Source organism: Erythrolamprus reginae, chromosome 1, assembly GCF_031021105.1.
Source record: "Erythrolamprus reginae isolate rEryReg1 chromosome 1, rEryReg1.hap1, whole genome shotgun sequence".
NCBI classification, from domain to species: Eukaryota; Metazoa; Chordata; class Lepidosauria; order Squamata; family Dipsadidae; genus Erythrolamprus; species Erythrolamprus reginae.
Window position 1 is genome coordinate 207,732,903 of NC_091950.1, and position 8,511 is coordinate 207,741,413.

Consider the following 8,511-nt stretch of genomic DNA (forward strand, 5'->3'; position numbering starts at 1 on the left):
GTACAGTTGTAAATCAAAACCAAGCAAATTACATTACAGCCACAGGTAAGTGAGCAAACAATTTGGCTTAGGCCAGTTCCATATTCTTAAACTGGATGAAACCAGGAACCATATGTAAAGCAGTCAACTGGAAGGAAGATAAAGTACATGGAGCTGAGAAACAAATATATAAAGCAAGGCTTGAAAATTATGACCTCTATATTGTGCAACATTGTATATATTTTACCCTTTCATAGCAGTTTAGTGTAAATAAAAAAATAACCTTACTATTTCAGCAGCTACAAATTGAACTAGCAATAAGACATAAAATGGAATTGGTGACTAATTTCAAACCACATACATGCCATATACTATTTTTTCCCAAATTAGTCAATATTATGTTGTCACTAAGCATATTTCAGTATGGTCAGTTTCCTTTCTAAAAAATGACTGAACTTTTATAAAGGTGGAGGGGATTTCCCTGAGATTCTATTATGATTCTATCTACCCTCCCCTGCAACGCCTTAGTTCTGGGAGGATTCTGAAAGGGAATAAGACTGCTTTTGAGTTCAGGATCCAGAAAGCACTTGGGGCTGATGCTTTTACAATAGTCAAGATTATTATTTTCCCCCAATTTGTCTTAATACATTTATATTACCGTATTTTTCGCTCCATAAGACGCAGTTTTTTCCTCCCAAAGTAGGATGAAAAATCAGCCCCGTCTTATGGAGCGAAGATGCAGGCAGGGGGGGGGGAGGCTGCGAACTCGGAAGCGCCATCCCGCCGGCTGGCTGGCTAGCTGCTGCCTGGCCCCCTCCCTCCCGGAGGAGGGTCTCCCTCCGCACCACCAGCGGCGCTCCCCCCGCCAGCCAGCCAGCCAAGCCCCGCGCCCGCGGGAACCGGCTCCTCGCTCTCCCCCCCACCGCCCGCCACGTTTGCAGGAGGTGGGGAGGGTCGGGCGGCTCGCCAAGGCCAGGAGGGATGCCGCTGCCCCCCCTTCCCTCTCTCCGCCCGCTGCTGCACCTTCTTGATGCCGAGAGGAAATGCCGGCAAAGGTTTCTCAGCAGAGGCCGGCGAAGGTGATATTCAATGTCGGGGGCGCACGGGCGGTTGCGCGCGCTCCCTATCTCCCTGCTAGCCCACTCGGAATATTCAAAATAAGAAAAGCCTTTGCCGGCGAAGGTTTTTCTTATTTTGAATATTCCGAGTGGGATAGCAGGGAGATAGGGAGTGCGTGCAACCGCCCGTGCGCCCCCGACATTGAATATCACCTTTGCCGCTGGCCCCACCTCTCCTACAACCCCCTTGCTGAGAGCCCGGGACGAAAGTGCTCTCGGCAAAGATGAGGCGGGCAGGGCGTGCGCACGTCACCGCTGAGAAGAACGGAGAGAGAACGAGAGTGAGTGAGAGCAACAGACAGCAAGATAGAGAGAAAGTGAGAAAGAGAGAGTGAGAGAAAGGGGGGGAGAGAAAGAGATAGCAAGAGAGAGAGAACAAGAGAAAGAAAGAGCGTGAGAAAGAAAACAAGAGAGAAAGAGTGAGAGAAAGAAAGCAAAAGAGACAGAAAGAAAACAAGAGAGAGAAAGTGAGAAGAAGAGAGAGAAAGAGGGGGAGAGAGAAAGAGAGAGGGGGAGAGAGAGAAAGAGAGGGAGAGGGAGAAAGAGAGGGGGAGAGATAGCAAGAGAGGGAGAGAGAAAGAGAGAGGGAAAGGGGGGAGAGAAAGAGAGAGGGAGAGGGGGGAGAGATAGCAAGAGATGGAAAGAGAGAAAGAGAGAGGGAAAGGGGGAGAGAGGGGGGAGAGAAAGAGAGAGGGAGGGAGAGAGAGGAGATAAAGGAAGAGGAGAGAGAGAAAGGAAGAGAAAGAGAGAGGGATAGAAAGAGAGAGTGAGAGATGCTCAGTGAGCCTTTCTTTGAAGTTGCCTTTCTTTCTCTCTTTCTTTCTTTTTCTCTCTTGCTCTCTTGCTCTTTCATTCTTTTTTCTTTCTCTTGCTTTCTCTCCTTCCTTCCCTCCTTCCATTTCTTTCACTCCCCCTCTCTATTTTTATTTCTCTCTTTCTTGCTTTCTTTCTTGCTCTTTTTCTTTCTCTCTTTCTTGCTTTCTTTCTTGCTCTTTTTCTTTCTCTTTTACCTTCCCTTCCTCTATTTCTTCTTTTCTTTCTCCTTCCTACCTTCTTCCCTCCCTCCCTCCCTTCAGTCCTTCCTCTCTTACTCTCCCCTTTCATAAGTTTCCTTGCTTCCTTCCTCTGTTCCTGTCCCTTCCCCCTTTCTTTCTTGCTTTCCTTCCTTCCTTTCCTACCTCCATTTCTTGCTTTCCTTTTCCTTCCTCCCTTCTTTCCTCCCTCACTCCCTTCTTTCACTCCTTCCTCTCTTCCTCTCACCTTTTTGGCTCAAAATATTTTTTTTCTATTTTCCTCCTCTAAAATCTAGGTGCGTCTTATCAGCAGGTGCGTCTTATAGAGCGAAAAATACGGTAATCTTAAAAAACATAGTTTCAGAATCTAGCTGTCGTTGTTCCAGATTAAAGGAAGATGGTTCTGGAAGAAAAAAAGATTGATTTTCTGTTTTCAGACCATTTTGACATTTTCATTGTAAACAAAATGTGATTTATTTTCTGCATCAACCCTGTAATTTAGGTTTTATCAAAGTGGGGTGGATAACAAGACAAAGGGTAGAAGAGTTGCCAGGAGGTAGCTTTCTGTGGGCAAGTTTATCAGCAAACTAAGAAGTCTTTTTGTTTTCGCATGCCACCTTTTCTTTCAAAGGGAACAATCAAGGTTGGAGAGCTCGAAACTTTAACAGAAAAGTCTGATCTTCACTGGAGGGGTTGGGAATGGGAGGCACTGTTCTTCAGTGGTTCTCCTCCTACCTCTCCGGTCGGTCGCAGTCGATGTTAGTGGGGGTGTGTGTGTGTCAGAGGTCGACCTCAAGGTTACTCCCTTGTGGGGTGCCTCAGGGATCGGTCCTCTCCCCTCCTGCTATTCAATATCTAAATGAAACCGCTGGGTGAGATCATCCAGAGGCATGGGGTGAGGTATCATCATCAGTATGCAGATGATACCCAGTTGTACATCTTCACCCCATGTCCAGTCAACGAAGCAGTGTAAATGATGTGCCGGTGCCTGAAGGCTGCTGGGGTCTGGATGGGTGTCAACAGACTCAAACTCAACCCGGATAAGACGGAGTGGCTGTGGGTTCTGCCTCCCAAGGACAATTCCATCTGTCCATCCATAACCCTGGGGAGGGAATTATTGACCCCCTCAGAGAGGGTACGCAACTTGGGCGTCCTCCTCGATCCACAACTCACATTAGAGAACCATCTTTCAGCTGTGGCGAGGGGGACGTTTGCCCAGGTTCGCCTGGTGCACCAGTTGCGGCCCTATCTGGATTGGGACTCACTGCTCACAGTCACTCATGCCCTCATCACCTCAAGATTCGACTACTGTAATGCTCTCTACATGGGGCTACCATTGAAGAGTGTTCGGAAACTTCAGATCATGCAGAATGCAGCTGCGAGAGCAATCATGGGCTTCCCAAGGTATTCCCATGTTACACCAACACTCCGCAGTCTGCACTGGTTGCCGATCAATTTCAGGTCACAATTCAAAGTGTTGGTTATGACCTTTAAAGCCCTTCATGGCATCGGACCAGAATATCTCCGGGACCGCCTTCTGCCACACGAATCCCAGTGACCAATTAGGTCCCACAGAGTTGGCCTTCTCCAGGTCCTGTCGACTAAACAATGTCGTTTAGCAGGTCCCAGGGGAAGAGCCTTCTCTGTGGCGGCCCCGACCCTCTGGAACCAGCTCCCCCCTGAGATTAGAACTGCCCCCTCCCTCCTTGCCTTTCCTAAACTCCTTAAAACACACCTCTGCCGTCAGGCATGGGGGAACTGAGATAACTTCCCCAGGCCTATATTGTTTATGTATGGTATGTTGTGGGCATGTTTTTTCAAAAATTATGGGTTTTTAGTTTTAATTATTAGATTTGTATTGTACATTGTTTTTTCTATTACTGTTGTGAGCCGCATCGAGTCTACGGAGAGGGGCGGCATACAAATTTAATAAATAAAATAAATAAAATGTTTAGAAATATTGAGGCAGTTGTGGTGCGCAAAATGATTGCAGATTTGGCATTTTATGAAACCATGATGATCATTGATAATGTCATTGTGTTTAAAGCATTGATAGTTGTGATTATCAATTGTTGCTTGTTGCTGTATATTCTTTTTGATTGGCATGTCTGCTTTGAGATTCAGTGTATGAAGGGAGAGGCGATGTAATGGAGTAGGTTAATTAAGGCTATTTCCTTATTTCTGGGTTCGGCTGAGAATGGGCTTGCTGGCTTTGGGGATAACTGTGGGAATCCCAGTTATTAAGTTATTTGAAGTTCAGAGCAGCATCAATTGATAGCTTGCACTTAGTGAAGGAAAAATCTTGGCGTTTAAACAGTACCCTGACTGGGTATTGTTGGGAGAAAGATGCTGGAAATAAAATGGAGCCTGGAGGCTGACTGGAAAGAAAGGTCTATTTATTGATGAAGCAAAACCACCAGCCACATGTGCTTTTGGAAAAGCTGACAAAATGGAGTTGAGAGTGGGGTGGTGTTGTAATACCTTCTTTGGCCTTTGTATTTGAGCTTCCTCTTCCTGTGCCTTTAATATTGTCCTTAACATGTCCTTTAATATTTTATTGGCTATTGTCGGATTCCTGTGGGGTTATAGCTAGCTCTATCGGCAAAAGAGGAAATGCAAATCATAGGTGCTTGTTTGAGCTAATCTGGTCAATCTCTAGGTTATTGTTTATCTGAACTTCCAGTGAAGTTTGTACTGTAATTTTCAAAATTAGAGAAATCCTGCTTTCCTTGAATTTATCACTTTACATTTTTAAGAGATTTCTTTTCGGTTTATAAGACGCACCTTTTTGACACAATAGTATGTCAAAAACTGGGTGCATCTTATACACCGAACATTGCATGGGGTGGGGGGAGTTGGGTGGTGGTTAGCAGCGGCGGCACCAGCCTTTCTTGGCTGGAGGCTGCGGCTCGGCCCGGGGATGGGCGGGGCGTTGGGCATTCAGTGAAGGTGCCAGTTTCAGAATTCACAAGCTTCCCTCCCCGCGAAGCTGAAAAGGGTGGCGGTCAACAGCTGCTGCCTCACCCGGCCCCTGCCACAGCTTGCTCGCCCAAGCTGCTTTTCAGCCTTTCTGAGGAACGGGTGACAGCTTTGGAATTTGTGAGCTTCCCTCCCCGCAAAGCAGAAAAGGGTGGTAGCCAGCAGCGGTAGCCTTTTTCAGCTGGAAATCCCAGGCTGGAAATCCCTTTCTCAGCTGGAAATCCCAGACTACACGGAACATTACATTGGGTGGGAGGACTTGGGCGGCGGTCAGCAGTGCACCACCAGCCTCCAGCCAAGAAAGGCTGCCGCCCAAGTCCCCCCACCCAATGCAATGTTCGGTGTAGTCTGAAATTTCCAGCTGAGAAAGGCTGCCGCTGCTGTCCGCCACCCTTTTCGGTTTTGTGGGGAGAGAAGTTTGCAAATTCCGAAGCTGCTGCCTTCTCCTCCGAAAGGCTGAAAAGCAGCTTGGGCGAGCGAGCTGTGGCAGGGAGAGACTGCTGCTGCTGACCGCCACCCTTTTCGGTTTCGTGGGGAAGGAAGCTTGTGATTTCTGAAGCTGATACCTTCTCCTCCAAAAGGCTGAAAAGCGGCTTGGGTGAGCGAGCTGTGGCAGGGAGAGACTGCTGCTGCTGACCGCCACCCTTTTCGGTTTCGTGGGGAAGGAAGCTTGTGATTTCTGAAGCTGATACCTTCTCCTCCAAAAGGCTGAAAAGCGGCTTGGGTGAGCGAGCTGTGGCTGCCCTGCCCAGATCTTGAAGGCAGTGCTTATGGCTCCCTTCTCCCAACCCCAAGAGAGAAGAGAGCTGGGTCCTAAATGGGGTGGGGGGAAGCACCTTTGAATTCTGGGAGTTGAAGTCCACAAGTCTTGAAGCTGTCAAGTTTGAAGTTTATAAAAAGTGTACATGGTTTTAAAATGTATTCTGCTACATTGGTATTTTATTAAACAATATAATATTACACCATTTGGTTTAGAATACTTTTTTGTTTTCCTCTCTAATCTGGGTATGTCCTATACACTAAAAAATGCGGTAAACTTAAAACAGTAAATAAACTTTACTGTTTCTACTTGCTTAAGAGCTTCAAAGACATGGAACATAACAATGGCTAAAATAAAATGATATGTCAATCTGATGGTCGCTTATAAAAAAACCAGCCTAGAGCTCCAAATAATTAGGATTTTCCCTAAAATACCGAACCACGTTATTAATAGTGAAAGATATTATTTTAATCCTAGTAGATAATTTAATCAAGGTGCCATCAGAAGCCGAGAATACAATGCTACTCCCATTTACATTTAGAACAATCGGTGTCGCCTGCAGTTTTATTTAAAATCTTTTGTGACAACAAAAGGAAAATTAAAATGAAAATGCCATGAATCCATCTGCTGGATCTTATGGCTTTGGAAAAAAAAATTCAGCAGGATCTGACTTAACATTCTGATCAGAAACCAGCAAAAACCCCAGAGCTATTGGGAAAAAAATATCCGCAAAACTTCCCCTGTATTTCGGTCAAGAAAACTTCCTGTAGTTTGTCGGTGGGGCCACCAGTAAAGCTCTGCCCAATTAATTTTTGTTTTCCTTTTCTAATGTTACATAGGCGCTTATAATCAATGAATATAGTTTATTAAATTTATAAACAACGTCCGAGCAAACTTACGAACAGAAGGGATCCATAAGAAAAATAAAACAAACGCTCTCCTCGGCCGTCGGGAAAGAGAAGCGGCAGAGAAACGGATTCTCTCAGAACGAAACAAAAGTCGTCGGGCCCTGCATTCTTCCCTCTTCCGACTAAGTCGGAATACACGCCTAGTATTCCCGCAACACAAACGCCCTTGCGCGCTCGAACAAAGACGAGGACCGCGGAGCTTCTCTTCGGCGACAAAAGCTTTCCTCTCCGTCACTAGCGCCGCCATAAGCTTTTGTTTAAAAGTGGGTGGATAAGGCCGTCTCTTTTCCGCCGCTTCTCGAAGGCCACGAACGTAAATGAACTTTACTCAGGAGTAAACCCAGCCAAACGCAAAGGGCTAGTTAACACGCAAGCTTCCAAGCGTTGCTCGCTTGGGACGGCACCCTTATTGAATTCAGCGGGGCTGAATTCTTACTCCGGAGAAACTGGCCTCGAAGGTCAAGCGCCCCTTTTCCTTTTCAGAGGACGCGGGCGTATCTTGACTTTATATAACACGGATCTCCTGAAGCTGACTCAGGACTAGTTTGGCCTTTTGTTGCCCGGGCACCTCGAGAAGATAGCCTCGTCTTTCGCTTCTCGTCTCCAACCGCTCTAAGCAAACACCTCCGTCCACGGACGCCCCACTCCCTACTCGGCTTCTTTAGCCAGCTCTACTCACAGCCCGAGCGTCTTCTCCGCTCTGCTCTGCGTCTCGTCAATACAGCAGGCTCGCCATTTCGGGAAGCAGAAAACTTACTACACAAGTAGTTTGTTTAAAATGATGTTGGCTTGGGAAACGCCCAGTTCCAAGAATGCGGCCTGCACTCGATGGACGAGTCAAAGCACCAACGTTATTTTGGGAGGGGGAGGGGGCGGAAGCGAAAGCGAAAATCCGCCTTCGCTCTAGCTGCCCTCACCGCCAACCCTCGCTTGAAGACCACGTTTCCCCCCTTTTTCTGACAGTCGCCAGGCGCCTTCCGCCTTCCCTGCCCGGTTCCGTAGCTGAGGCGCTTCCTCTGGAAAGAGCTGGGGGGGGGGGGGCATAAAAAGACTCCTCTTCTTCAGGAGGCTCCCAGCCCCGGCCCCCAAAAGACGCACCCTTGGGGATACCCACCTTTATCCCTAAATTTTTTTTTAAAAAAAATATACAGGTGTACGCATGCTGCCCAGAGAGAGACAGAGAAAGAGGCGCCCACGCGCGCTCAGCCGGCATTGTTTAAAAGCAATATTATTATTATTTATTATTTTAAAATAATTGTCTGTTCCTCCTGTGGCGCAGCGTCCCCATTTTAGAAAGGTCGTTTCTGCGTAGGGGAAACCAAAGGGCGAGCCCCAGCGGGCCTCGCGGATCTCTCACCGGGGTCGCTTCTAAGCCCCCAAACTCGCCCCCCTCAGGCCGAGCAGGCGGCTTTCTCCGCAGCGAGCCTCCAGACAGCCCCCGGGGGGGAGAGGGAGGGAGAGAAAAAAAGAAAAAAAGGACGGAGTCACTATGTCAACCAGCCCTATCCCCTCTGTCTGAAAGCGCCCAGCTGGCAGCATGATTTTCGCTCGTCTGCTTCCAGGCGCGGCGCTGCTGCTTCTCAGTTTCCCGGAGCCGCCAGCTCCGCTACCAGCCGCTTCGCTTCTTTTCCAATCTTCTTTCTTTCTCTTGCTCTCTTCTTAGCGGCGGGAGAAGGAAGAAAGTGCTGTGGCGGGCGCTCGGCTTATTTTCCTGCCGAGATTCTTTGAGACCGCCCCGCACGCCCATCCACTGG

The 8,511-nt window shown here is 47.8% G+C and overlaps 1 protein-coding gene across 7 annotated transcripts in view; it reads right to left on the reverse strand.

Moving 5' to 3' along the window:
• CFLAR (CASP8 and FADD like apoptosis regulator) overlaps positions 1–7,744 on the reverse strand; it is a 35,514-nt gene extending 27,770 nt beyond the window's left edge. For 3 of the 7 annotated variants that reach the window (XM_070732063.1, XM_070732059.1, XM_070732057.1), the window contains exon 1: positions 6,749–7,414. The gene's annotated coding sequence lies outside the window, so the exon portion shown is untranslated. Of the gene's footprint in view, positions 1–6,748 lie in introns of all 7 variants that reach the window. The other 4 variants (XM_070732058.1, XM_070732062.1, XM_070732056.1 and 1 more) reach the window with 4 other exon arrangements.
• Between the last annotated feature and the right edge of the window lie 767 nt (positions 7,745–8,511).